This window comes from Convolutriloba macropyga, chromosome 6, assembly GCF_964194025.1.
Source record: "Convolutriloba macropyga chromosome 6, txConMacr16.3, whole genome shotgun sequence".
Taxonomy (NCBI): Eukaryota; Metazoa; Xenacoelomorpha; order Acoela; family Convolutidae; genus Convolutriloba; species Convolutriloba macropyga.
The window spans coordinates 20,712,495-20,740,145 of record NC_134473.1 but is presented as its reverse complement, the minus strand read 5'-3'; the positions used below and the strand labels follow the sequence as shown (position 1 = coordinate 20,740,145).

The 27,651-nt window shown below is 37.6% G+C and overlaps 18 non-coding genes across 18 annotated transcripts; all 18 read right to left on the bottom strand.

Moving 5' to 3' along the window:
• Positions 1-3,247: 3,247 nt before the first annotated feature.
• Positions 3,248-3,320, bottom strand: Trnar-ucu (transfer RNA arginine (anticodon UCU)). The gene has a single exon. It is a non-coding gene; the product is annotated as a tRNA-Arg (tRNA).
• A 703-nt stretch (positions 3,321-4,023) lies between these two features.
• Positions 4,024-4,096, bottom strand: Trnar-ucu (transfer RNA arginine (anticodon UCU)). The gene has a single exon. It is a non-coding gene; the product is annotated as a tRNA-Arg (tRNA).
• A 1,476-nt stretch (positions 4,097-5,572) lies between these two features.
• On the bottom strand, positions 5,573-5,645 carry Trnar-ucu (transfer RNA arginine (anticodon UCU)). Its single transcript has one exon. It is a non-coding gene; the product is annotated as a tRNA-Arg (tRNA).
• Positions 5,646-13,431: 7,786 nt separating this feature from the next.
• Trnar-ucu (transfer RNA arginine (anticodon UCU)) lies at positions 13,432-13,504 on the bottom strand. Its single transcript has one exon. It is a non-coding gene; the product is annotated as a tRNA-Arg (tRNA).
• A 576-nt stretch (positions 13,505-14,080) lies between these two features.
• Positions 14,081-14,153, bottom strand: Trnar-ucu (transfer RNA arginine (anticodon UCU)). The gene has a single exon. It is a non-coding gene; the product is annotated as a tRNA-Arg (tRNA).
• A 573-nt stretch (positions 14,154-14,726) lies between these two features.
• Trnar-ucu (transfer RNA arginine (anticodon UCU)) lies at positions 14,727-14,799 on the bottom strand. Its single transcript has one exon. It is a non-coding gene; the product is annotated as a tRNA-Arg (tRNA).
• Positions 14,800-16,119: 1,320 nt separating this feature from the next.
• Trnar-ucu (transfer RNA arginine (anticodon UCU)) lies at positions 16,120-16,192 on the bottom strand. The gene has a single exon. It is a non-coding gene; the product is annotated as a tRNA-Arg (tRNA).
• A 575-nt stretch (positions 16,193-16,767) lies between these two features.
• On the bottom strand, positions 16,768-16,840 carry Trnar-ucu (transfer RNA arginine (anticodon UCU)). The gene has a single exon. It is a non-coding gene; the product is annotated as a tRNA-Arg (tRNA).
• Positions 16,841-17,794: 954 nt separating this feature from the next.
• Trnar-ucu (transfer RNA arginine (anticodon UCU)) lies at positions 17,795-17,867 on the bottom strand. The gene has a single exon. It is a non-coding gene; the product is annotated as a tRNA-Arg (tRNA).
• Positions 17,868-20,014: 2,147 nt separating this feature from the next.
• On the bottom strand, positions 20,015-20,087 carry Trnar-ucu (transfer RNA arginine (anticodon UCU)). The gene has a single exon. It is a non-coding gene; the product is annotated as a tRNA-Arg (tRNA).
• Positions 20,088-20,657: 570 nt separating this feature from the next.
• On the bottom strand, positions 20,658-20,730 carry Trnar-ucu (transfer RNA arginine (anticodon UCU)). Its single transcript has one exon. It is a non-coding gene; the product is annotated as a tRNA-Arg (tRNA).
• Positions 20,731-22,883: 2,153 nt separating this feature from the next.
• Positions 22,884-22,956, bottom strand: Trnar-ucu (transfer RNA arginine (anticodon UCU)). Its single transcript has one exon. It is a non-coding gene; the product is annotated as a tRNA-Arg (tRNA).
• A 571-nt stretch (positions 22,957-23,527) lies between these two features.
• Positions 23,528-23,600, bottom strand: Trnar-ucu (transfer RNA arginine (anticodon UCU)). Its single transcript has one exon. It is a non-coding gene; the product is annotated as a tRNA-Arg (tRNA).
• Positions 23,601-24,807: 1,207 nt separating this feature from the next.
• Trnar-ucu (transfer RNA arginine (anticodon UCU)) lies at positions 24,808-24,881 on the bottom strand. Its single transcript has one exon. It is a non-coding gene; the product is annotated as a tRNA-Arg (tRNA).
• Positions 24,882-25,574: 693 nt separating this feature from the next.
• Positions 25,575-25,647, bottom strand: Trnar-ucu (transfer RNA arginine (anticodon UCU)). The gene has a single exon. It is a non-coding gene; the product is annotated as a tRNA-Arg (tRNA).
• A 702-nt stretch (positions 25,648-26,349) lies between these two features.
• Trnar-ucu (transfer RNA arginine (anticodon UCU)) lies at positions 26,350-26,422 on the bottom strand. Its single transcript has one exon. It is a non-coding gene; the product is annotated as a tRNA-Arg (tRNA).
• A 702-nt stretch (positions 26,423-27,124) lies between these two features.
• Trnar-ucu (transfer RNA arginine (anticodon UCU)) lies at positions 27,125-27,197 on the bottom strand. The gene has a single exon. It is a non-coding gene; the product is annotated as a tRNA-Arg (tRNA).
• A 179-nt stretch (positions 27,198-27,376) lies between these two features.
• On the bottom strand, positions 27,377-27,449 carry Trnag-ucc (transfer RNA glycine (anticodon UCC)). The gene has a single exon. It is a non-coding gene; the product is annotated as a tRNA-Gly (tRNA).
• Between the last annotated feature and the right edge of the window lie 202 nt (positions 27,450-27,651).

Sequence of the window (27,651 nt, the reverse complement as noted above, 5' to 3'; positions counted from 1 at the left end):
AACAAAAGAGAGGAACAAAATTTTAAAAAATGAGATAAACGAAAGGCAAAACAGACTGGAAAAAAAGACAGAGAAAAGAAAAACACAATAGAAATACAGAAAAGAAAGAGAAAAGGACGAGAAAAAAACAGAAAGGAGAAAAGAAACGAAATAGAACGAAGACAGAAAAAATTCAAATGAAAGAGAAGCGAACAAAAAGAGAAAATCAAAAGAAAGAATACAGAAAGGACAGAGAAAAGGAATAAACGAAAAAGCAAAACGAAAGAGAAAAGAAAGGCAAAAAAGAACAGACAAAAAAGAAAGACAAAAGACAGTTCAGTACGTCAGAAGAGGAAGAGAGAAAAGCGACAGAAAAGCAGAAAGACAGAACAAAAGATAGAAAAGAAAGAGAAAAAACAGAAAGAAAACAAAGATAAATAAATGAAGAGAAATGAAAAAAAGAGAGAAAAGGAGAGAAAGAAGGAGCTCAAAAGGAAAGAAAAAAAACAGAAAAGATCCTCCTTCGAGATTACAAAAGAAAAAAAGAATCAATTCTTTTCGCAGGCTAACTTTTCGTTTGATCTAGAAAAACCTGGCAACAAAATGATGCAGTTAATTAAACTTCAGTTTAAAAACTTTCAAGAGACAGAGATTCTTCAAAAATATCATATCGGTCACACATACATTTTGCGTACACAGATTCGATTAAAGCATCGCAACAATTTGTGTTGAGAAATTAAAGACTTCAAAGAAACTTAACGCCTGGTGAGCGCAACCTGTTTATCCCGTTTTTAAGGACAAAAAGTCAAATGGGTCAAAAATAATCCGTCAAGAAAAAATCGCATGAAAAGACCAACAGGACTAATATAATTGCTACAAACTTTGTTTGAGAGCATTTAAATAGAGCATTTTAACCTCATATGCTGACAACCAGCATATTGTCAACGGAATAACATGAAATCATTGAAAGGTCAAAAATAGCAACACCCTCTTTTTGGATCTATTTCTAATTGACATTTTTTGGTGAATGACTTTTCTTGCATTCCTGTTTATTTTTGCGGCGCATAAACCTTTTGGCAGTCGGGTTATCGGTCATTGAATCTTTTTGCATTTAGGTCAATGACTTTTTGCATTTAGGTCAATGACTCTTTTGCAGTCTGCGCTTTTTTGGACATTGACGTTTTACGAGAGCAATTTTTTTGGTCATTGACCTCTCACAATCTGCCCTCTTAACCATGCTGCTCAACAGCTCTTAAACATGCTCTTCGATAGCTCTTAAACATGCTCTTCAGAGGCCTCTTAAACATTTTCGCCATTCGTTAAACACGGTGCTTTATAAACTGTCTTGCATTTAATATATAGAATTGTGTGCCAAAAGTTGTTTTGATCCTCCTCGGAGGGAATTGAAACCTCGACTTCTTGCTTAGAGGTCCTAAGCGCTATGCACTGCACTACTATGACTTGCATTAGGACGCATTTTTTGCTGGCCTTTTCTCCGTTTCATCAAACACAGTTATCTTGCATTCTCAATCCTATCTTAAGGCTTTTGTTTTTGTCTGAACTTTATGTGGTGCTGCTTTATTAATGGAGTGAATAAATGTTATTTTTTTTTCAACTTTGTGAGATAAAAATTTGTTGAGAGAATTACGATGTATCCAGATTGAAGTTTTTTTGACTTTGGCCTTCTTTTTTTACCAAAAAGAACTTTGTTTCATCCGCTTCCGGATTCGAAACCGCGACCTCTGGATTAGAAGTCCAGCGCGCTATCCACTGCTTTACGAGGACTCGAATTAGGGCACGTTTTTTGCTGATCTTTTATTTCATCAAAGACTTTTATTATGTATTCTCAATCCTGTTTTAGGGCATCTGTTATTTTCTCTTTTTTTGCGCTGCTCCTCTAATAATGAAGCGAACAAAGATAATTTTTTTTTGTTTTTATTCTTTGTTGGTGAGTTGAAAATTCGTAACACAATTCCGATGTATCAAGTTTAAAGTTTTTTCCTTTGCTTCATTATGTACTAAAAAGTGATTTGTTTCCTCTTCCGCAGGATTCGAACCCGCGATATCTGGATCAGAAGTCCATCGCGCTATCTACTGGAATTCTGATAATTCCAGTCCGAAATTTTGTCATTTTGAAATAATTGTGTGCCAAAAGTTCTTTTGATCCGCCTAGGAGGGAATTGAAACCTCGACTTCTTGCGTAGAGGTCCTTAGTGCTATGCACTGCTCTATTAGGACTTGCATTAGGACGCATTTTTTGCTGGCCTTTTATCCTTTTCATCAAACACAGTTATCTTGCATTCTCAATCCTATCTTAGGGCTTTTGTTTTTGTCTGAACTTTATGTGTTACTGCGGTCTTAATGGAGTGAATAAATATTAATTTTTTGTTTTTCATCTTTGTGAGATAAAAATTTTTTGAGAGAATTACGATGTATCCAGAGTGAAGTTTTCTGATTTTGGCCTTCTTTGTGTACCAAAAAGAACTTTGTTTCATCCTCGGCGGGACTCGAACCCGCGACCATTGTATTAGAGGTCCGGCCCGCTTTCCACTGCGCTACCAGTACTCGAATTAGGGAACGTTTTTTGCTGATCTTTTATTTCATCAAAGACTTTTATTATGTATTCTCAATCCTGTTTTAAAGCATCAGTTGTTTTCTCCTTTTTTGCGCTGCTCCTCTAATAATGAAGCGAGCGAAGATTAATTATTTGTTTTTCATCTTTGTTGATGAGTTGAAAATTCGTAACACAATTCCGATGTATCAAGTTTAAAAATTTTTCTATTGCTTAATTATGTACTAAAAAGTGATTTGTATCCTCTTCCGCAGGATTCGAACCCGCGACATCTGGATCAGAAGTCCATCGCGCTGTCCACTGGAATTCTGATAATTCCAGTCTGAATTTTTGTTATTTTGAAATAATTGTGTGCCAAAAGTTTTTTCTATCCTCATTGAAGGAATTGAAACCTCGATTTCTTGCGTAGAGATCCTGAGCGCTATGCAGTGCGCTACTAGGACTTGCGCAAGGACGCGTTTTTTGCTGACTTCTTCCCCTTTTCATCAAACGAGGTTATCTTGTATTCTCAATCCTATCTTAGCGCTTTTGTTATTGTCTGAACTTTATGTGGTACTGCTGTATTAATGGAGTGAATAAGTGTTAATTTTTTGTTTTTCTTCTTTGTGAGATAAAAATTTGTTGAGAGAATTACGATGTATCCAGATTGAATTTTTTTGATTTTGCCTTCTTTGTGTACCAAAAAGAACTTTGTTTCATCCTCGGCGAGATTCAAACCCGTGACCTCTGGATTAGAAGTCCAGCCCGCTATCCACTGCGCTACGAGGACTCTACTTAGGGAACGTTTTTTGCTTATCTTTTATTTCATCAAAGACTTTTATTATGTATTCTCAATCCTGTTTTAGGGCATCTGTTATTTTCTCTTTTTTTTGCGCTGCTCCTCTAATAATGAAGCGAACAAAGGTAATTTTTTTGTTTTTATTCTTTGTTGGTGAGTTGAAAATTCGTAACACAATTCCGTTGTATCAAGTTTAAAGTTTTTTCCTTTGCTTCATTATGTACTAAAAAGTGATTTGTATCCTCTTCCACAGGATTCGAACCCGCGTTATCTGGATCAGAATTCCATCGCGCTATCTACTGGCATTCTGATAATTCCAGTCCGAAATTTTGTCATTTTGAATTATTTGTGTGCCAAAAGTTCTTTTGATAAGCCTCGGAGGGAATTGAAACCTCGACTTCTTACTTAGAGGTCCTAAGCGCTATGCACAGAACTACTATGACTTGCATTAGGACGCATTTTTTGCTGGCCTTTTCTCCTTTTCATCAAACACAGTTATCTTGCATTCTCAATCCTATCTTAGGGCTTTTGTTTTTGTCTAAACTTTATGTGGTACTGCTGTATTAATGGAGTGAATAAATGTTAATTTTTTTTTCAGCTTTGTGAGATAAAAATTTGTTGCGAGAATTACGATGTATCCAGATTGAAGTTTTTTGATTTTGGCCTTCTTTTTGTACCAAACAGAACTTTGTTTCATCCTCTGCGGGATTCGAACCCTGTACCTCTGAATTAGAAGTCCAGTGCGCTATCCACTGCGCTACGAGGACTCGAATTAGGGCCCGTTTTTTTGCTGATCTTTTATTTCATCAAAGACTTTTATTATGTATTCTCAATCCTGTTTTAGGGCATCTGTTATTTTCTCTTTTTTTTGCGCTGCTCCTCTAATAATGAAGCGAACAAAGGTAATTTTTTTGTTTTTATTCTTTGTTGGTGAGTTGAAAATTCGTAACACAATTCCGATGTATCAAGTTTAAAGTTTTTTCCTTTGCTTCATTATGTACTAAAAAGTGATTTGTATCCTCTTCCACAGGATTCGAGCCCGCGATATCTGGATCAGAATTCCATCGCGCTATCTACTGGCATTCTGATAATTCCAGTCCAAAATTTTGTCATTTTGAATTAATTATGTGCCAAAAGTTCTTTTGATAAGCCTCGGAGGGAATTGAAACCTCGACTTCTTGCTTAGAGGTCCTAAGCGCTATGCACCGAACTACTTTGATTTGCATTAGGACGCATTTTTTGCTGGCCTTTTCTCCTATTCATCAAACACAGTTATCTTGCATTCTCAATCCTATCTTAGGGCTTTTGTTTTTGTCTAAACTTTATGTGGCACTGCTGTATTAATGGAGTGAATAAATGTTAATTTTTTTTCAACTTTGTGAGATAAAAATTCGTTGCGAGAATTACGATGTATCCAGATTGAAGTTTTTTGATTTTGGCCTTCTTTTTGTACCAAACAGAACTTTATTTCATCCTCTGCGGGATTCGAACCCTGTACCTCTGGATTAGAAGTCGAGCGCGCTATCCACTGCGCTACGAGGACTCTAATTAGGGAACGTTTTTTGCTTATCTTTTATTTCATCAAAGACTTTTATTATGTATTCTCAATCCTGTTTTAGGGCATCTGTTATTTTCTCTTTTTTTGCGCTGCTCCTCTAATAATGAAGCGAACAAAGGTAATTTTTTTGTTTTTATTCTTTGTTGGTGAGTTGAAAATTCGTAACACAGTTCCGATGTATCATGTTTAAAGTTTTTTTCTTTGCTTCATTGTGTACTAAAAAGTGATTTGTATCCTATTTCGCAGGATTCGAACCCGCGATATCTGGATCAGAAGTCCATCGCGCTATCTACTGGAATTTTGATCATTCCAGTCCGAAATTTTGTCATTTTGAATTAATTGTGTGCCAAAAGTTCTTTTGATCCTCCTCGGAGGGAATTGAAACCTCGACTTCTTGCTTGGAGGTCCTAAGCGCTATGCACTGCACTACTATGACTTGCATTATGACGCATTTTTTGCTGGCCTTTTCTCCTTTTCATCAAACACAGTTATCTTGCATTCTCAATCCTATCTTAGGGCTTTTGTTTTTGTCTGAACTTCATGTGGTACTGCTGTATTAATGGAGTGAATAAATGTTAATTTTTTTTCAACTTTGTGAGATAAAAATAAGTTGAAAGAATTACGATGTATCCAGATTGAAGTTTTCTGATTTTGCTTTCTTTCTGTACCAAAAAGAACTTTGTTGCATCCTCGGCGGGATTCGAACCCGCGACCTCTGGATTAGAAGTCCAGCGCGCTATCCACTGCGCTACGAGGACTTGAATTCGGGAAAGTTTTTTGCTGATCTTTTATATCATCAAAGACTTTTGTTAAGTATTGTCAATTCTGTTTTAGGGCATCTGTTATTTTCTCATTTTTTTGCGCTGCTCTTCTAATAATGAAGCGAACGAAGGTTATTTTTTTGTTTTTATTCTTTGTTGGCGAGTTGAAAATTCGTAACACAATTCCCATGTATCAAGTTTAAAGTTTTTTCCTTTGCTTCATTACGTACTAAAAAGTGATTTGTATCGTCTTACGTAGGATTCGAACCCGCGACATCTGGATCAGAAGTCCATCGCGCTATCCACTGTAATTCTGACAATTCCAGTCTGAAGTTTTTGTAATTTTGTATTCATTGTGTGCCAAAAGTTCTTTCTATCCTCCTCGGGGGTAACTGAAACCTCGACTTCTCTCGTAGAGGTCCTGAGCGCTATGTACTGCGCTACTCGGACTTGCATTAGGACGCGTTTTTTGCTGACCTTTTCTCCTTTTCATCAAACACGGTTATCTTGCATTCTCAATCCTATTTTAGGGCTTTCGTTTTTGTCTGAACTTTATGTGGTACTTCTGTATTAATGGAGTGAACCAATGTTAAATTTTTGTTTTTCATCTTTTTTTGATAAAAGTATGTTGAAAGAATTACGATGTATCTAGATTGAAATTTTCTGATTTTGCTTTCTTTGTGTACCAAAAAGAAATATGTATCATCCTCGGCGGGATTCGAACCCAAGACATCGGGATCAGAAGTCCATTGCGCTATCCACTGAAATTCTGATAATGCCAGTCTGAATTTTTGATATTTTGAAATAATTGTGTGCCAAAAGTTTTTTCTATCCTCATCGGAGGGAATTGAAACCTCGACTTCTTGCGTAGAGGTCCTGAGTGCTATGCACTGCTCTATTAGGACTTGCATTAGGACGCGTTTTGTGCTGACCTTTTCTCCTTTTCATCATACACGGTTTTCTTTTACTCTCAATCATATTTTAGGGCTTTTGTTATTGTCTGAGCTTCATGTGGTACTGCTGTTTTAACATAGTGAACAAACATTAATTTTTTGTTTTTCATCTTTGTGAGATATAAATATGTTGAAAGAATTACGATGTATCCAGATTGAAGTTTTCTGATTTGGCTTTTTTTGTGTACCAGAAAGAATTTTGTATCATGCTGGACTGGATTCGAACCCGCGTCCTCTGGATTAGAAGTCCAGTACGCTATCCACTGCGCTACGAGGACTGGATGTAGGGAACATTTTTTGCTGATCTTTTATTTCATCAAAGACTTTTGTTTTGTATTCTCAATCATGTTTTAGGGTATCTGTTTTTTTCTCATTTTTTTTGCGCTGCTCCTCTAATAATGAAGCAAACCAAGGTTATTTTTTTTGTTTTTCACCTTTGTTGGTGAGTTGAAAATTCGTAACACAATTCCGATGTATCAAGTTTGAAGTTTTTTCCTTTGCTTCATTATGTACTAAAAAGTGATTTGTATCCTCTTCCGTAGAATTCAAACCCGTGACATCTCGATCAAAAGTCCATCGCGCTATCCACTGGAATTCTGATAATTCCAGTCTGAAATTTTGTCATTTTGTATTAATTGTGGGCCAAAAAATCTTTCTATCCTCCTCGTGGGGAATTGAAACCTCGACTGATCGCGTAGAGGTCCTGACCTTTTCTCCTTTTCATCAAACACGGTTATCTTGTATTCTCAATCCTATTTTAGGGTTTTTGTTATTGTCTGAACTTTTTGTGGTACTGCTGTATTAATGGAGTGAATAAAAAATAATTTTTTGTTTTTCATCTTTGTGAGATATAAATATGTTGAAAGAATTTCGATGTAACCAGATTGAAGTTTTCTGATTTTGCTTTCTTTGTGTACCAAAAAGAACTTTGTTTCATCCTCGGCAGGATTCGAACCCGCGACCTCTGGATCAGAAGTCCTTTCCGCTATCCACTTAGTTCTAATATTTCCAGTCTGAAATTTTTGTAACTTTGTATTAATTGTGGGCCAAAAGTTCTTTCTATCCTCCTTGGAGGGAATTGAAACCTCGACTGATCGCGTAAAGGTCCTGAGCGCTATGCACTGCGCTACTAGGACTTGCATTAGGACGCGTTTTGCTGACCTTTTCTCCTTTTCATCAAACACGGTTATCTTGCATTCTCAATCCTATTTTAGGGCTTTTGTTTTTGTCTGAACTTTATGTGGTACTGCTGTATTAATGGAGTGAACCAATGTTAATTTTTGTTTTTCATCTTTTTTTTGATAAAAGTATGTTAAAAGTATGTTGAAAGAATTACGATGTATCCAGATTGAAATTTTCTGATTTTGCTTTTTTTGTGTACCAAAAAGAAATATGTATCATCCTCGGCGGGATTCGAACCCGCGACATCTGGTCAGAAGTCCTTTGCGCTATCCACTGAAATTCTGATATTTCCAGTCTGAAATTTTTGTAATTTTGTATTAATTGTGTGCCAAAAGTTCTTTCTATCCTCCTCGGGAGGAATTGAAACCTCGAATTTTTGGGTAGAGGTCCTGAGCGCTCTGCACTGCGCTACTGGGACTTGTATTAGGACGCGTTTTTTGCTGACCTTTTCTCCTTTTCATCAAACACGGTTATCTGGTACTCTCAATCCTATTTTAGAGCTTTTGTTTTTGTCTGAACTTCATGTGGTACTGCTGTATTAATGGAGTGAACCAATGTTAATTTTTTGTTTTTCATCTTTTTTTTGATAAAAGTATGTTGAAAGAATTACGATGTATCCAGATTGAAATTTTCTGATTTTGCTTTCTTTGTGTACCAAAAAGAAATATGTATCATCCTCGGCGGGATTCGAACCCGCGACATCTGGTCAGAAGTCCTTTGCGCTATCCACTGGAATTCTGATATTTCCAGTCTGAAATTTTTGTATTTTTGTATTAATTGTGTGCCAAAAGTTCTTTCTATCCTCCTCGGGAGGAATTGAAACCTCGAATTTTTGGGTAGAGGTCCTGAGCGCTCTGCACTGGGCTACTGGGACTTGCATTAGGACGCGTTTTTTGCTGACCTTTTCTCCTTTTCATCAAACACGGTTATCTTGCATTCTCAATCCTATTTTAGGGCTTTCGTTTTTGTCTGAACTTTATGTGGTACTTCTGTATTAATGGAGTGAACCAATGTTAAATTTTTGTTTTTCATCTTTTTTTTGATAAAAGTATGTTGAAAGAATTACGATGTATCCAGATTGAAATTTTCTGATTTTGCTTTCTTTGTGTACCAAAAAGAAATATGTATCATCCTCGGCGGGATTCGAACCCGCGACATCTGGTCAGAAGTCCTTTGCGCTATCCACTGGAATTCTGATATTTCCAGTCTGAAATTTTTGTAATTTTGTATTAATTGTGTGCCAAAAGTTCTTTCTATCCTCCTCGGGAGGAATTGAAACCTCGAATTTTTGAGTAGAGGTCCTGAGCGCTCTGCACTGCGCTACTGGGACTTGCATTAGGACGCGGTTTTTGCTGGCCTTTTCTCCTTTTCATCAAACACGGTTATCTTGTACTCTCAATCCTATTTTAGAGCTTTTGTTTTTGTCTGAAATTCATGTAGTGCTGCTGTGTTAATGGAGTGAACAAATGTTAATTTTTTTCATCTTTGTGAGATATAAATATGTTGAAAGAATTTCGATGTATCCAGATTGAAGTTTTCTGATCTTTCTTTCTTTGTGTACAAAAAACAACTTTGTTTCATCCTCGGCGGGATTCGAACCCGCGACCTCTGGATCAGAAGTCCTTTGCGCTATCCACTGGAATTCTAGAATTTCCAGTCTGAAATTTTGGTATTAATTGTTGGTCAAAAGTGCTTTCTATCCTCCTCGGGGGGAATCGAAACCTCGACTTCTCGCGTAGAGGTTCTGAGCGCTATGCACTGCGCTACTAGGACTTGCATTAGGATGCGTTTTTTGCTGGCCTTTTCTCCTTTTCATCAAACACAGTTATCTTGCATTCTCAATCCTGTTTTAGGGCTTTTGTTATTGTCTGAACTTTTTGTGGTACTGCTGTTTTAATGGAGTGATCCAATGTTAATTTTTTGTTTGCATCTTTTTTTGGATAAAAGTATGTTGAAAGTTTTACGATGTATCCAGATTGAAATTTTCTGATTTTGCTTTCTTTGTGTACCAAGAAGAAATTTGTATCATCCTCGGCAGGATTCGAACCCGCGACATCTGGATCAGAAGTCCATTGCGCTATCAACTGGAATTCTGATATTTCCAGTCTGAAATTTTTGTAATTTTGTAATAATTGTGTGCCAAAAGTTCTTTCTATCCTCCTCGGAGGGAATTCAAACCTCGACTTTTTGCGTAGAGCTCCTCAGCGCTCTGCACTGCGCTACTGGGACTTGCATTAGGACGCGTTTGTAGCTGAACTTTTCTTCTTTTCATCAAACGCGGATATCTTGTACTCTCAATCCTATTTTAGAGCTTTTGTTTTTGTCTGAACTTCATGTAGTACTGCTGTATTAATGGAGTGAACAAATGTTAATTTTTTGTTTTTCATCTTTGTGAGATATAAATATGTTGAAAGAATTTCGATGTATCCAGATTGAAGTTTTCTGATTTTGCTTTCCTTGTGTACCAAAAAAAACTTTGTTTCATCTTCGGCGGGATTCGAAACCGCGACCTCTGGATCAGAATTCTTTTGCGCTATCCACTGGAATTCTAAAATTTCCAGTCTGAAATTTTTGTATTAATTGTTGCTCAAAAGTGCTTTCTATCCTCCTCGGGGGGAATTGAAACCTCGACTTCTCGCGTAGAGGTTCTGAGCGCTATGCACTGCGCTACTAGGACTTGCATTAGGATGCGTTTTTTGCTGGCCTTTTCTCCTTTTCATCAAACACAGTTATCTTGCATTCTCAATCCTGTTTTAGGGCTTTTGTTATTGTCTGAACTTTTTGTGGTACTGCTGTTTTAATGGAGTGATCCAATGTTAATTTTTTGTTTGTATCTTTTTTTTGGATAAAAGTATGTTGAAAGTTTTACGATGTATCCAGATTGAAATTTTCTGATTTTGCTTTCTTTGTGTACCAAAAGAAATTTGTATCATCCTCGGCAGGATTCGAACCCGCGACATCTGGTCAGAAGTCCTTTGCGCTATCCACTGGAATTCTGATATTTCCAGTCTGAAATTTTTGTAATTTTGTATTAATTGTGTGCCAAAAGTTCTTTCTATCCTCCTCGGGAGGAATTGAAACCTCGAATTTTTGAGTAGAGGTCCTGAGCGCTCTGCACTGCGCTACTGGGACTTGCATTAGGACGCGTTTTTTGCTGGCCTTTTCTCCTTTTCATCAAACACGGTTATCTTGTACTCTCAATCCTATTTTAGAGCTTTTGTTTTTGTCTGAACTTCATGTAGTGCTGCTGTGTTAATGGAGTGAACAAATGTTAATTTTTTTCATCTTTGTGAGATATAAATATGTTGAAAGAATTTCGATGTATCCAGATTGAAGTTTTCTGATCTTGCTTTCTTTGTGTACAAAAAAGAACTTTGTTTCATCCTCGGCGGGATTCGAACCCGCGACCTCTGGATCAGAAGTCCTTTGCGCTATCCACTGGAATTCTTGAATTTCCAGTCTGAAATTTTTGTATTAATTGTTGGTCAAAAGTGCTTTCTATCCTCCTCGGGGGGAATTGAAACCTCGACTTCTCGCGTAGAGGTTCTGAGCGCTATGCACTGCGCTACTAGGACTTGCATTAGGATGCGTTTTTTGCTGGCCTTTTCTCCTTTTCATCAAACACAATTATCTTGCATTCTCAAACCTGTTTTAGGGCTTTTGTTATTGTCTGAACTTTTTGTGGTACTGCTGTTTTAATGGAGTGATCCAATGTTAATTTTTTGTTTGCATCTTTTTTTTGGATAAAAGTATGTTGGAAGTTTTACGATGTATCCAGATTGAAATTTTCTGATTTTGCTTTCTTTGTGTACCAAAAAGAAATTTGTATCATCCTCGGCAGGATTCGAACCCGCGACATCTGGATCAGAAGTCCATTGCGCTATCAACTGGAATTCTGATATTTGCAGTCTGAAATTTTTGTAATTTTGTAATAATTGTGTGCCAAAAGTTCTTTCTATCCTCCTCGGAGGGAATTCAAACCTCGACTTTTTGCGTAGAGCTCCTCAGCGCTCTGCACTGCGCTACTGGCACTTGCATTAGGACGCGTTTGTAGCTGACCTTTTCTTCTTTTCATCAAATGCGGATATCTTGTACTCTCAATCCTATTTTAGAGCTTTTGTTTTTGTCTGAACTTCATGTAGTACTGCTGTATTAATGGAGTGAACAAATGTTAATTTTTTGTTTTTCATCTTTGTGAGATATAAATATGTTGAAAGAATTTCGATGTATCCAGATTGAAGTTTTCTGATTTTGCTTTCCTTGTGTACCAAAAACAACTTTGTTTCATCTTCGGCGGGATTCGAAACCGCGACCTCTGGATCAGAAGTCTTTTGCGCTATCCACTGGAATTCTAATATTTCCAGTCTGAAATTTTTGTAATTTTGTATTAATTGTGGGCCAAAAGTTCTTTCTATCCTACTCGGGGGGAATTGAAACCTCGACTTCTCGCGTAGAGGTCCTGAGCGCTATGCACTGCGCTACTAGGACTTGCATTAGTACGCGTTTTTTGATGGCGTTTTCTCCTTTTCATCAAACACAGTTATCTTGCATTCTCAATCCTGTTTTAGGGCTTTTGTTATTGTCTGAACTTTTTGTGGTACTGCTGTTTTAATGGAGTGATCCAATGTTAATTTTTTGTTTGCATCTTTTTTTGGATAAAAGTATGTTGAAAGTTTTACGATGTATCCAGATTGAAATTTTCTGATTTTGCTTTCTTTGTGTACCAAAAAGAAATTTGTATCATCCTCGGCAGGATTCGAACCCGCGACATCTGGATCAGAAGTCCATTGCGCTATCCACTGGAATTCTGATATTTCCAGTCTGAAATTTTTGTAATTTTGTAATAATTGTGTGCCAAAAGTTCTTTCTATCCTCCTCGGAGGGGATTCAAACCTCGACTTTTTGCGTAGAGCTCCTCAGCGCTCTGCACTGCGCTACTGGGACTTGCATTAGGACGCGTTTGTAGCTGACCTTTTCTTCTTTTCATCAAACACGGATATCTTATACTCTCAATCCTATTTTAGAGCTTTTGTTTTTGTCTGAACTTCATGTAGTACTGCTGTATTAATGGAGTGAACAAATGTTAATTTTTTGTTTTTCATCTTTGTGATATATAAATATGTTGAAAGAATTTCGATGTATACAGATTGAAGTTTTCTGATTTTGCTTTCCTTGTGTACCAAAAAGAACTTTGTTTCATCCTCGGCGGGATTCGAAACCGCGACCTCTGGATCAGAAGTCTTTTGCGCTATCCACTGGAATTCTAATATTTCCAGTCTGAAATTTTTGTAATTTTGTATTAATTGTGGGCCAAAAGTTCTTTCTATCCTCCTCGGGGGGAATTGAAACCTCGACTTCTCGCGTAGAGGTCCTGAGCGCTATGCACTGCGCTACTAGGACTTGCATTAGTACGCGTTTTTTGCTGGCGTTTTCTCCTTTTCATCAAACACAGTTATTTTGCATTCTCAATCCTATTTTAGGGCTTTTGGTTTTGTCTGAACTTTTTGTGGTACTGCTGTATTAATGAAGTGAACCAATGTTATTTTTTATTTCTTCTTTTTAGATTAAGTATGTTGAAAGAATTACGATGTGTCCAGATTGAAGTTTTCTGATTTTGCTTTCTTTGTGTACCTAAAATAACTTTGTTTCATCCTCGGCGGGATTCGAACCCGCGACCTCTGGATTAGAAGTCCAGCGCGCTATCCACTGCTTTACGAGGACTCGAATTAGGGCACGTTTTTTGCTGATCTTTTATTTCATCAAAGTCTTTTATTATGTATTTTCAATTCTGTTTTAGGGCATCTGTTATTTTCTCATTTTTTTTTTTACTAAAAAGTGATTTGTATCCTCTTCCGTAGGATTCGAACCCGCGACATCTGGATCAGAAGTTCATCGCGTTATCCACTGGAATTCTGATAATTCCAGTCTGAAATTTAGTCATTTTGATTTAATTGTGGGCCAAAAGTTCTTTCTATCCTCCTCGGGGGGAATTGAAACCTCGACTTCTCTCGTAGAGGTCCTGAGCGCTATGTACTGCGCTACTAGGACTTGCATTAGGACGCGTTTTTTGCTGGGGTATTCTCCTTTTCATCAAACACAGTTATTTTGCATTCTCAACCCTATTTTAGGGCTTTTGTTTTTGTCTGAACTTTTTGTGGTACTGCTGTATTAATGGAGTGAACCAATGTTAATTTTTTTTCATCTTTTTCAGATAAAAGTATGTTGAAAGAATTACGATGTGTACAGATTGAAATTTTCTGATTTTGCTTTCCTTGTGTACCTAAAAGAACGTTGTTTCATCCTCGGCGGGATTCGAACCCGCGACCTCTGGATTAGAAGTCCAGCGCGCTATCCACTGCGCTACGAGGACTCGAATGAGGGCACGTTTTTTGCTGATCTTTTATTTCATCAAAGTCTTTTATTATGTATTTTCAATCCTGTTTTAGGGCATCTGTTATTTTCTCATTTCTCTTACTAAAAAGTGATTTGTATGCTCTTCCGTAGGATTCGAACCCGCGGCATCTGGATCAGAAGTTCATCGCGTTTTCCAATGGAATTTTGATAATTCCAGTCTGAAATTTTGTCATTTTGAATTAATTGTGGGCCAAAAGTTCTTTCTATCCTCCTTGGGGGGAAGTGAAACCTCGCCTTCTCTCGTAGAGGTCCTGAGCGCTATGTACTGCGCTACTAGGACTTGCATTAGGACGCGTTGTTTGCTGGCGTTTTCTGCTTTTCATCAAAAACAGTTATTTTGCATTCTCAATCCTGTTTTAGGGCTTTTGGTTTTGTCTGAACTTTTTGTGGTACTGCTGTGTTAATGGAGTGAACCAATGTTAATTTTTTTTCATCTTTTTTAGATAAAAGTATGTTGAAAGAATTACGATGTGTCCAGATTGAAATTTTCTGATTTTGCTTTCTTTGTGTACCTAAAAGAACTTTGTTTCATCCTCGGCGGGATTCGAACCCGCGACCTCTGGATTAGAAGTCCAGCGCGCTATCCACTGCGCTACGAGGACTCGAATTAGGGCACGTTTTTTGCTGATCTTTTATTTCATCAAAGTCTTTTATTATGTATTTTCAATCCTGTTTTAGGGCATCTGTTATTTTCTCATTTCTCTTACTAAAAAGTGATTTGTATCCTCTTCCGTAGGATTCGAACCCGCGGCATCTGGATCAGAAGTTCATCGCGTTTTCCACTGGATTTTTGATAATTCCAGTCTGAAATTTTGTCATTTTGAATTAATTGTGGGCCAAAAGTTCTTTCTATCCTCCTCGGGGGGAAGTGAAACCTCGCCTTCTCTCGTAGAGGTCCTGAGCGCTATGCACTGCGCTACTAGGACTTGCATTAGGACGCGTTTTTTGCTGGCGTTTTCTCCTTTTCATCAAACACAGATATTTTGCAATCTCAATCCTATTTTAGTGCTTTTGTTTTTGTCTGAACTTTTTGTGGTACTGCTGTAATATTGGAGTGAACCAATGTTATTTTTTCATTTTTTTCGATAAATGTTTGTTGAAGGAATTACGATATCAGATTGAAATTTTCTGATTTCGCTTTCTTTGTGTACCAAAAAATAATTTGTATCATTCTCGGCGGGATTCGTACCTGCGACATCTGGATCAGAAGTCCATCGCGCTATCCACTGTATTTCTGATAATTGAAACCTCGATTTCTTGCGTAGAGGTCCTGAGCGATATGCACTGCGCTACTAGGACTTGCATTCGGACGCGTTTTTTGCTAGCCTTTTCTCCTTTTCATCAAACACGGTTATCTTGTATTCTCAATCCTATTTTTGGGCTTTTGTTATTGTCTGAACTTTTTGTGGTACTGCTGTATTAATGGAGTGAACCAATGTTATTTTTGTTTCATCTTTTTAAGATAAAAGTATGTTCAAACTTTTACGATGTGTCCAGATTGAAATTTTCTGATTTTGCTTTCTTTGTGTACCAAAATGAAATTTGTATCATCCTCAGCGGGATTCGAACCCGCGACCAGAAGTCCATCGCGCTATCCATTGTATTTCTGATAATTGAAAACTCGATTTCTTGCGTAGAGGTCCTGAGCGCTATGCACTGCGTTACTAGGACTTGCATTAGGACGCGTTTTTTGCTGACCTTTTCTCCTTTTCATCAAACATGGTTATCTTGTACTCTCAATCCTTTTTTGGGGGGTTTTTGTTATTGTCTGAACTTTTTTTGGTACTGCTGTATTAATGGAGTGAACGAATATTAATTTTTTCCCATCTTTTTTAGATAAAAGTATGTTGAAAGAATTGCGATGTGTCCAGATTGAAATTTTCTGATTGTGCTTTCTTTGTGTACCTAAAAGAACTTTGTTTCATCCTCGGCGGGATTCGAACCCGCGACCTCTGGATTAGAAGTCCAGCGCGCTATGCACTGCGCTACGAGGACTCGAATTAGGGAACGTATTTTGCTGATCTTTTATTTCATCAAAGTCTTTTATTATGTATTTTCAATCCTGTTTTAGGGCATCTGTTATTTTCTCATTTTTTTTTTACTAAAAAGTGATTTGTGTCCTCTTCCGTAGGATTCGAACCCGCGACATCGGGATCAGAAGTTCATCGCGTTTTCCACTGGAATTCTGATAATTCCAGTCTGAAATTTTGTCATTTTGAATTAACTGTGGGCCAAAAGTTCTTTCTATCCTCCTCGGGGGGAAGTGAAACCTCGCCTTCTCTCGTAGAGGTCCTGAGCGCTATGTACTGCTCTACTAGGACTTGCATTAGGACGCGTTGTATGCTGGCGTTTTCTGCTTTTCATCAAACACAGTTATTTTGCTTTCTCAATCCTATTTTAGGGCTTTTGGTTTTGTCTGAACTTTTTGTGGTACTGCTGTATTAATGGAGTGAACCAATGTTAATTTTTTTTTCATCTTTTTAGATAAAAGTATGTTGAAAGAATTAAGATGTGTCCAGATTGAAATTTTCTGATTTTGCTTTCTTTGTGTACCTAAAAGAACTTTGTTTCATCCTCGGCGGGACTCGAACCCGCGACCTCTGGATTAGAAGTCCAGCGCGCTATCCACTGCTTTACGAGGACTCGAATTAGGGAACGTTTTTTGCTTATCTTTTATTTCATCAAAGACTTTTATTATGTATTCTCAATCCTATTTTAGGGCATCTGTTATTTTCTCATTTTTTTTTACTAAAAAGTGATTTGTATCCTCTTCCGTAGGATTCGAACCCGCGACTTCTGGATCAGAAGTTCATCGCGCTATCCACTGGAATTCTGATAATTCCACTCTGAAATTTTGTCATTTTGGATTAATTGTGGGCCAAAAGTTCTTTCTATCCTCCTCGGGGGTAACTGAAACCTCGACTTCTCTCGTAGAGGTCCTGAGCGCTATGTACTGCGCTACTCGGACTTGCATTAGGACGCGTTTTTTGCTGGCGTTTTCTCCTTTTCATCAAACACAGTTATTTTGCATTCTCAATCCTATTTTAGGGCTTTTGTTTTTGTCTGAACTTTTTGTGGTACTGCTGTAATATTGGAGTGAACCAATGTTAATTTTTTTTCATTTTTTTCGATAAAAGTTTGTTGAAGGAATTACGATATCAGATTGAAATTTTCTGATTTCGCTTTCTTTGTGTACCAAAAAATAATTTGTATCATTCTCGGCGGGATTCGAACCCGCGACATCTGGATCAAAAGTCCATCGCGCTATCCACTGTATTTCTGATAATTGAAACCTCGATTTCTTGCGTAGAGGTCCTGAGCGCTATGCACTGCGTTACTAGGACTTGCATTCGGACGCGTTTTTTGCTGACCTTTTCTCCTTTTCATCAAACACGGTTATTTTGTTTTCTCAATCCTATGTTAGGGCTTTTGTTATTGTCTGAACTTCATGTGGTATTGCTGTATTAATGGAGTGAACAAATGTTAAATTTTTGTTTTTCATCTTTGTGAGATATAAATATGTTGAAAGAATTACGATGTATCCAGATTGAAGTTTTCTGATTTTGTTTTCTTTGTGTACCAAAAAGAACTTTGTTTCATCCTCGGCGGGATTCGAACCCGCGACCTCTGGATTAGAAGTCCAGCGCGCTATGCACTGCGCTACGAGGACTCGAATTAGGGAACGTTTTTTGCTGATCTTTTATTTCATCAAAGTCATTTATTATGTATTTTCAATCCTGTTTTAGGGCATCTGTTATTTTCTCATTTTTGTTACTAAAAAGTGATTTGTTTCCTCTTCCGTAGGATTCGAACCCGCGACATCGGGATCAGAAGTTCATCGCGTTTTCCACTGGAATTCTGATAATTCCAGTCTGAAATTTTGTCATTTTGAATTAACTGTGGGCCAAAAGTTCTTTCTATCCTCCTCGGGGGGAAGTGAAACCTCACCTTCTCTCGTAGAGGTCCTGAGCGCTATGTACTGCGCTACTCGGACTTGCATTAGGACGCGTTTTTTGCTGGCTTTTTCTCCTTTTCATCAAAAACAGTTATTTTGCATTCTCAATCCTATTTTAGGGCTTTTGTTTTTGTCTGAACTTTTTGTGGTACTGCTGTAATATTGGAGTGAACCAATGTTAATTTTTTTTCATTTTTTCGATAAAAGTTTGTTGAAGGAAATACGATATCAGATTGAAATTTTCTGATTTCGCTTTCTTTGTGTACCAAAAAATAATTTGTATCATTCTCGGCGGGATTCGAACCCGCGACATCTGGATCAAAAGTCCATCGCGCTATCCACTGTATTTCTGATAATTGAAACCTCGATTTCTTGCGTAGAGGTCCTGAGCGCTATGCACTGCGTTACTGGGACTTGCATTAAGACGCGTTTCTTGCTGACCTTCTCTCCTTTTCATCAAACATGGTTATCTTGTACTCTCAATCTTTTTTTAGGGTTTTTGTTATTGTCTGAACTTTTTGTGGTACTGCTGTATTAATGGAGTGAACCTATGTTAATTTTTTTTTATCTTTTTCAGATAAAGTATGTTGAAAGAATTACGATGTGTCCAGATTGAAATTTTCTGATTTTGCTTTCTTTGTGTACCAAAAAATAATTTGTATCATTCTCGGCGGGATTCGAACCCGCGACATCTGGATCAGAAGTTCATCGCGTTATCCACTGGAATTCTGATAATTCCAGTCTGAAATCTTGTCATTTTGAATTAATTGTGGGCCAAAAGTTCTTTCTATCCTCCTCGGGGGGAATTGAAACCTTGACTTCTCGCGTAGAGGTCCTGAGCGCTATGTACTGCGCTACTAGGACTTGCATTAGGACGCGTTTTTTGCTGGCGTTTTCTCCTTTTCATCAAACACAGATATTTTGCAATCTCAATCCTATTTTAGTGCTTTTGTTTTTGTCTGAACTTTTTGTGGTACTGCTGTAATATTGGAGTGAACCAATGTTAATTTTTTTTTCATTTTTTTCGATAAAAGTTTGTTGAAGGAATTACGATATCAGATTGAAATTTTCTGATTTCGCTTTCTTTGTGTACCAAAAAATAATTTGTATCATTCTCGGCGGGATTCGAACCCGCGACATCTGGATCAGAAGTCCATCGCGCTATCCACTGTATTTCTGATAATTGAAACCTCGATTTCTTGCGTAGAGGTCCTGAGCGCTCTGCACTGCGCTACTGGAACTTGCATTAGGGCGCGTTTTTTGCTGACCTTTTCTACTTTTCATCAAACACGGTTATCTTGTTTTCTCAATCCTATGTTAGGGCTTTTTTATTGTCTGAACTTTTTGTGGTACTGCTGTATTAATGGAGTGAACCAATGTTATTTTTGTTTCATCTTTTTTAGATAAAAGTATGTTCAAACTATTACGATGTGTCCAGATTGAAATTTTCTGATTTTGCTTTCTTTGTGTACCAAAATGAAATTTGTATCATCCTCAGCGGGATTCGAACCCGCGACCAGAAGTCCATGGCGCTATCCACTGTATTTCTGATAATTGAAAACTCGATTTCTTGCGTAGAGGTCCTGAGCGCTATGCACTGCGTTACTGGGACTTGCATTAGGTTGCGTTTTTTGCTGACCTTTTCTCCTTTTCATCAAACATGGTTATCTTGTACTCTCAATCCTTTTTTAGGGTTTTTGTTATTGTCTGAACTTTTTGTGGTACTGCTGTATTAATGGAGTGAACCAATGTTAATTTTTTTTTCATCTTTTTTAGATAAAAGTATGTTGAAAGAATTAGGATGTGTCCAGATTGAAATTTTCTGATTTGGCTTTCTTTGTTTACCTAAAAGAACTTTGTTTCATCCTCAGCGGGATTCGAACCCGCGACCTCTGTATTAGAAGTCCAGCGCGCTATCCACTGCGCTACGAGGACTCGAATTAGGGCACGTTTTTTGCTGATCTTTTATTTCATCAAAGTCTTTTATTATGTATTTTCAATCCTGTTTTAGGGCATCTGTTATTTTCTCATTTTTTTATCTAAAAAGTGATTTGTATCCTCTTCCGTAGGATTCGAACCCGCGACTTCTGGATCAGAAGTTCATCGCGTTATCCACTGGAATTCTTATAATTCCAGTCTGAAATTTTGTCATTTTGAATTAATTGTGGGCCAAAAGTTCTTTCTATCCTCCTCGGGGGGAATTGAAACCTCGACTTCTCGCGTAGAGGTCCTGAGCGCTATGTACTGCGCTACTAGGACTTGCATTAGGACGCGTTTTTTGCTGGCGTTTTCTCCTTTTCATCAAACACAGTTATTTTGCATTCTCAATCCTATTTTAGGGCTTTTTTTGTCTGAACTTTTTGTATTACTGCTGTATTAATGGAGTGAACCAATGTTAATTTTTTTTTCATCTTTTTAGATAAAAGTATGTTGAAAGAATTACGATGTGTCCAGATTGAAATTTTCTGATTTTGCTTTCTGTGTGTACCTAAAAGAACTTTGTTTCATCTTCATGGGGACTCGAACCCTCGACCTCTGGATTAGAAGTCCAGCGCGCTATCCACTGCGCTACGAGGACTCGAAGTAGAGCACGTTTTTTGCTGATCTTTTATTACATCAAAGTCTTTTATTATGTATTTTCAATCCTGTTTTAGGGCATCTGTTATTTTCTCATTTTTTTAACTAAAAAGTGATTTGTATCTTCTTCCGTAGGATTCGAACCCGCAACTTCTGGATCAGAAGTTCATCGCGTTATCCACTGGAATTCTGATAATTCCAGTCTGAAATTTTGTCATTTTGAATTAATTGTGGGCCAAAAGTTCTTTCTATCCTCCTCGGGGGGAATTGAAACCTTGACTTCTCGCGTAGAGGTCCTGAGCGCTATGCACTGCGTTACTGGGACTTGCATTAAGACGCGTTTCTTGCTGACCTTCTCTCCTTTTCATCAAACATGGTTATCTTGTACTCTCAATCTTTTTTTAGGGTTTTTGTTATTGTCTGAACTTTTTGTGGTACTGCTGTATTAATGGAGTGAACCTATGTTAATTTTTTTTTATCTTTTTCAGATAAAGTATGTTGAAAGAATTACGATGTGTCCAGATTGAAATTTTCTGATTTCGCTTTCTTTGTGTACCAAAAAATAATTTGTATCATTCTCGGCGGGATTCGAACCCGCGACATCTGGATCAAAAGTCCATCGCGCTATCCACTGTATTTCTGATAATTGAAACCTCGATTTCTTGCGTAGAGGTCCTGAGCGCTATGCACTGCGTTACTGGGACTTGCATTAAGACGCGTTTCTTGCTGACCTTCTCTCCTTTTCATCAAACATGGTTATCTTGTACTCTCAATCTTTTTTTAGGGTTTTTGTTATTGTCTGAACTTTTTGTGGTACTGCTGTATTAATGGAGTGAACCTATGTTAATTTTTTTTTATCTTTTTCAGATAAAGTATGTTGAAAGAATTACGATGTGTCCAGATTGAAATTTTCTGATTTTGCTTTCTTTGTGTACCAAAAAATAATTTGTATCATTCTCGGCGGGATTCGAACCCGCGACATCTGGATCAGAAGTTCATCGCGTTATCCACTGGAATTCTGATAATTCCAGTCTGAAATCTTGTCATTTTGAATTAATTGTGGGCCAAAAGTTCTTTCTATCCTCCTCGGGGGGAATTGAAACCTTGACTTCTCGCGTAGAGGTCCTGAGCGCTATGTACTGCGCTACTAGGACTTGCATTAGGACGCGTTTTTTGCTGGCGTTTTCTCCTTTTCATCAAACACAGATATTTTGCAATCTCAATCCTATTTTAGTGCTTTTGTTTTTGTCTGAACTTTTTGTGGTACTGCTGTAATATTGGAGTGAACCAATGTTAATTTTTTTTTTCATTTTTTTCGATAAAAGTTTGTTGAAGGAATTACGATATCAGATTGAAATTTTCTGATTTCGCTTTCTTTGTGTACCAAAAAATAATTTGTATCATTCTCGGCGGGATTCGAACCCGCGACATCTGGATCAGAAGTCCATCGCGCTATCCACTGTATTTCTGATAATTGAAACCTCGATTTCTTGCGTAGAGGTCCTGAGCGCTCTGCACTGCGCTACTGGAACTTGCATTAGGGCGCGTTTTCTGCTGACCTTTTCTACTTTTCATCAAACACGGTTATCTTGTTTTCTCAATCCTATGTTAGGGCTTTTTTTATTGTCTGAACTTTTTGTGGTACTGCTGTATTAATGGAGTGAACCAATGTTATTTTTGTTTCATCTTTTTTAGATAAAAGTATGTTCAAACTATTACGATGTGTCCAGATTGAAATTTTCTGATTTTGCTTTCTTTGTGTACCAAAATGAAATTTGTATCATCCTCAGCGGGATTCGAACCCGCGACCAGAAGTCCATGGCGCTATCCACTGTATTTCTGATAATTGAAAACTCGATTTCTTGCGTAGAGGTCCTGAGCGCTATGCACTGCGTTACTGGGACTTGCATTAGGTTGCGTTTTTTGCTGACCTTTTCTCCTTTTCATCAAACATGGTTATCTTGTACTCTCAATCCTTTTTTAGGGTTTTTGTTATTGTCTGAACTTTTTGTGGTACTGCTGTATTAATGGAGTGAACCAATGTTAATTTTTTTTTCATCTTTTTTAGATAAAAGTATGTTGAAAGAATTAGGATGTGTCCAGATTGAAATTTTCTGATTTTGCTTTCTTTGTTTACCTAAAAGAACTTTGTTTCATCCTCAGCGGGATTCGAACCCGCGACCTCTGTATTAGAAGTCCAGCGCGCTATCCACTGCGCTACGAGGACTCGAATTAGGGCACGTTTTTTGCTGATCTTTTATTTCATCAAAGTCTTTTATTATGTATTTTCAATCCTGTTTTAGGGCATCTGTTATTTTCTCATTTTTTTATCTAAAAAGTGATTTGTATCCTCTTCCGTAGGATTCGAACCCGCGACTTCTGGATCAGAAGTTCATCGCGTTATCCACTGGAATTCTTATAATTCCAGTCTGAAATTTTGTCATTTTGAATTAATTGTGGGCCAAAAGTTCTTTCTATCCTCCTCGGGGGGAATTGAAACCTCGACTTCTCGCGTAGAGGTCCTGAGCGCTATGTACTGCGCTACTAGGACTTGCATTAGGACGCGTTTTTTGCTGGCGTTTTCTCCTTTTCATCAAACACAGTTATTTTGCATTCTCAATCCTATTTTAGGGCTTTTTTTTGTCTGAACTTTTTGTATTACTGCTGTATTAATGGAGTGAACCAATGTTAATTTTTTTTTCATCTTTTTAGATAAAAGTATGTTGAAAGAATTACGATGTGTCCAGATTGAAATTTTCTGATTTTGCTTTCTGTGTGTACCTAAAAGAACTTTGTTTCATCTTCATGGGGACTCGAACCCTCGACCTCTGGATTAGAAGTCCAGCGCGCTATCCACTGCGCTACGAGGACTCGAAGTAGAGCACGTTTTTTGCTGATCTTTTATTACATCAAAGTCTTTTATTATGTATTTTCAATCCTGTTTTAGGGCATCTGTTATTTTCTCATTTTTTTAACTAAAAAGTGATTTGTATCTTCTTCCGTAGGATTCGAACCCGCGACTTCTGGATCAGAAGTTCATCGCGTTATCAACTGGAATTCTGATAATTCCAGTCTGAAATTTTGTCATTTTGAATTAATTGTGGGCCAAAAGTTCTTTCTATCCTCCTCGGGGGGAATTGAAACCTCGACTTCTCGCGTAGAGGTCCTGAGCGCTATGTACTGCGCTACTAGGACTTGCATTAGGACGCGTTTTTTGCTGGCGTTTTCTCCTTTTCATCAAACACAGTTATTTTGCATTCTCAATCCTTTTTTAGGGCTTTTGTTTTTGTCTGAACTTTTTGTTGTACTGCTGTATTAATGGAGTGAACCAATGTTAATTTTTTTTCATCTTTTTAGATAAAAGTATGTTGAAAGAATTACGATGTGTCCAGATTGAAATTTTCTGATTTTGCTTTCTTTGTGTACCTAAAAGAACTTTGTTTCATCCTCGTCGTGACTCGAACCCTCGACCTCTGCATTAGAAGTCCAGCGCGCTATCCACTGCGCTACGAGGACTCGAATTAGGGCACGTTTTTTGCTGATCTTTTATTTCATCAAAGTCTTTTATTATGTATTTTCAATCGTGTTTTAGGGCATCTGTTATTTTCTCATTTTTTTTTACTAAAAAGTGATTTGTATCCTTTTCCGTAGGATTCGAACCCGCGACATCTGGATCAGAAGTTCATCGCGTTATCCACTGGAATTCTGATAATTCCAGTCTGAAATTTTGTCATTTTGAAATAATTGTGTGCCAAAAGTTCTTTCTATCCTCCTCGGAGGGAATTGAAACCTCGACTTCTTTCGTAGAGGTCCTGAGCGCTATGCACTGCGCTACTAGGACTTGCATTAGGACGCGCTTTTTGCTGACCTTTTTGTCCTTTTCATCAAACACAGTTATTTTGCATTCTGAATCCTATTTTAGGGCTTTTGTTATTGTCTGAAATTCATGTGGTACTGCTGTATCAATTTTGTGAACAAACGTTAATTTTTTGTTTTCTCATAATTGTGAGATATAAATATGTTGAAAGAATTACGATGTATCCAGATTGAAGTTTTGTGATTTGGCTTTTTTGTGTATCATCTTCGGCGGGATTCGAACCCCTCGACCTCTGGATTAGAAGTCCAGTGCGCTATCCACTGCGCTACGAGGACTGGAATTAGGGAACGTTTTTTGCTGATCTTTTATTTAATCAAAGACTTTTATTTTGTGTTCTCAATCATGTTTTAGTGTATGTTATTTTCTCATTTTTTTGCGCTGTTCTAATAATGAAGCGAACGAAGGTTTTTTTTTCATCTTCGTTGGTGAGTTGAAAATTCGTAACACAATTCCAATGTATCAACTTCAAAGTTTTTTCCTTTGCTTCATTGCGTACTAAAAAGTGATTTGTATCGTCTTACGTAGGATTCGAACCCGCGACATCTGGATCAGAAATCCATCGCGCTATCCACTGTAATTCTGATAATTCCAGTCTGAAGTTTTGTCATTTTGAAATAATTGTGCGCCAAAAGTTCTTTCTATCCTCCTCGGAGGGTATTGAAACCTCGACTTCTTGCGTAGAGGCCCTGAGCGCTCTGCACTGCGCTACTGGGACTTGCAATAGGACGCGTTTTTTGCTGAACTTTTCTCTTTTCCATCAAACACGGTTATCTTGTACTCTCAATCCTATGTTAGGGTTTTTGTTATTGTCTGAACTTCATGTGGTATTGCTGTATTAATGGAGTGAACAAATGTTAATTTTTTGTTTTTCATCTTTGTGAGATATAAATATGTTGAAAGAATTACGATATATCCAGATTGAAGTTTTCTGATTTTGCTTTCTTTGTGTACCAAAAAGAACTTTGTTTCATCCCCGGCGGGATTCGAACCCGCGACCTCTGGATTAGAAGTCCAGTGCGCTATCCACTGCGCTACGAGGACTCGAATTAGGGCGCGTTTTTTTGCTGATCTTTTATTTCATCAAAGACTTTTGTTATGTATTGTCAATCCTGTTTTAGGGCATCTGTTCTCATTTTTTTGCGCTGCTCCTCTAATAATGAAGCGAACGAAGGTTATTTTTTTGTTTTTAATCTTTGTTGGTGAGTTGAAAATTCGTAACACAATTCCGATGTATCAAGTTTAAAGTTTTTTCCTTTGCGTCATTACGTACTAAAAAGTGATTTGTATCGTCTTACGTAGGATTCGAACCCCCGACATCTGGATCAGAAGTCCATCGTGCTATCCACTGTAATTCTGATAATTCCAGTCTGAAATTTTGTCATTTGGAAATAATTGTCCGCCAAAAAGTTCTTTCTATCCTCCTCGGAGGGTATTGAAACGTCGACTTCTTGCGTAGAGGCCCTGAGCGCTATGCACTGCGCTACTCGGACTTGCATTAGGACGCGTTTTTTGCTGACCTTTTCTCCTTTTCATCAAACACGGTTTTCTTGTTTTCTCAATCCTATGTTAGGGCTTTTGTTATTGTCTGAACTTCATGTGGTATTGCTGTATTAATGGAGTGAACAAATGTTAATTTTTTGTTTTTCATCTTTGTGAGATATAAATATGTTGAAAGAGTTACGATATATCCAGATTGAAGTTTTCTGATTTTGCTTTCTTTGTGTACCAAAAAGAACTTTGTTTCATCCCCGGCGGGATTCGAACCCCCGACCTCTGGATTAGAAGTCCAGCGCGCTATCCACTGCGCTACGAGGACTCGAATTAGGGCCCGTTTTTTTGCTGATCTTTTACTTCATCAAAGACTTTTGTTATGTATTGTCAATCCTGTTTTAGGGTATCTGTTATTTTCTCATTTTTTTGCGCTGCTCTAATAATGAAGCGAACGAAGGGTATTTTTTTGTTTTTAATCTTTGTTGGCGAGTTGAAAATTCGTAACACAATTCCGATGTATCAAGTTTAAAGTTTTTTCCTTTGCTTCATTACGTACTAAAAAGTGATTTCTATCGTCGTACGTAGGATTGAAACCCGCGACATCTGGATCAGAAGTCCATCGCGCTATCCACTGTAATTCTGACAATTCCAGTCTGAAGTTCTGTCATTTTCAAATATTTGTGTGCCAAAAGTTCTTTCTATCCTCCTCGGAGGGTATTGAAACCTCGACTTCTTGCGTAGAGGCCCTGAGCGCTATGCACTGCGCTACTGGAACTTGCATTAGGGCGCGTTTTTGCTGACCTTTTCTCCTTTTCATCAAAATTGGTTATCTTGTTTTCTCAATCCTATGTTAGGGCTTTTGTTATTGTCTGAACTTCATGTGGTGTTGCTGTATTAATGGAGTGAACAAATGTTAATTTTTTGTTTTTCATCTATGTGAGATATGAATATGTTGAAAGAATTACGATGTATCCAGATTGAAGTTTTCTGATTTTGCTTTCTTTGTGTACCAAAAAGAACTTTGTTTCATCCTCGGCGGGAATCGAACACTCGACCTCTGGATTAGAAGTCCAGCGCGCTATCCACTGCGCTACGAGGACTCGAATTAGGTCACGTTTTTTGCTGATCTTTTATTTCATCAAAAACTTTTGTTATGTATTGTCAATCCTGTTTTTGTTTTTCATCTATGTGAGATATGAATATGTTGAAAGAATTACTATGTATCCAGATTGAAGTTTTCTGATTTTGCTTTCTTTGTGTACCAAAAAGAACTTTGTTTCATCCCCGGCGGGATTCGAACCCGCGACATCTGGATCGGAAGTCCATCGCGCTATCCACTGAGCTACGAGGACTCGAATTAGGGCCCGTTTTTTTGCTGATCTTTCATTTCTTCAAAGACTTTTGTTATGTATTGTCAATCCTGTTTTTGTTTTTCATCTATGTGAGATATGAATATGTTGAAAGAATTACTATGTATCCAGACTGCGAACGAAGCGAACGAAGGTTATTTTTTTGTTTTTAATCTTTGTTGGTGAGTTAAAAATTGGTAACACA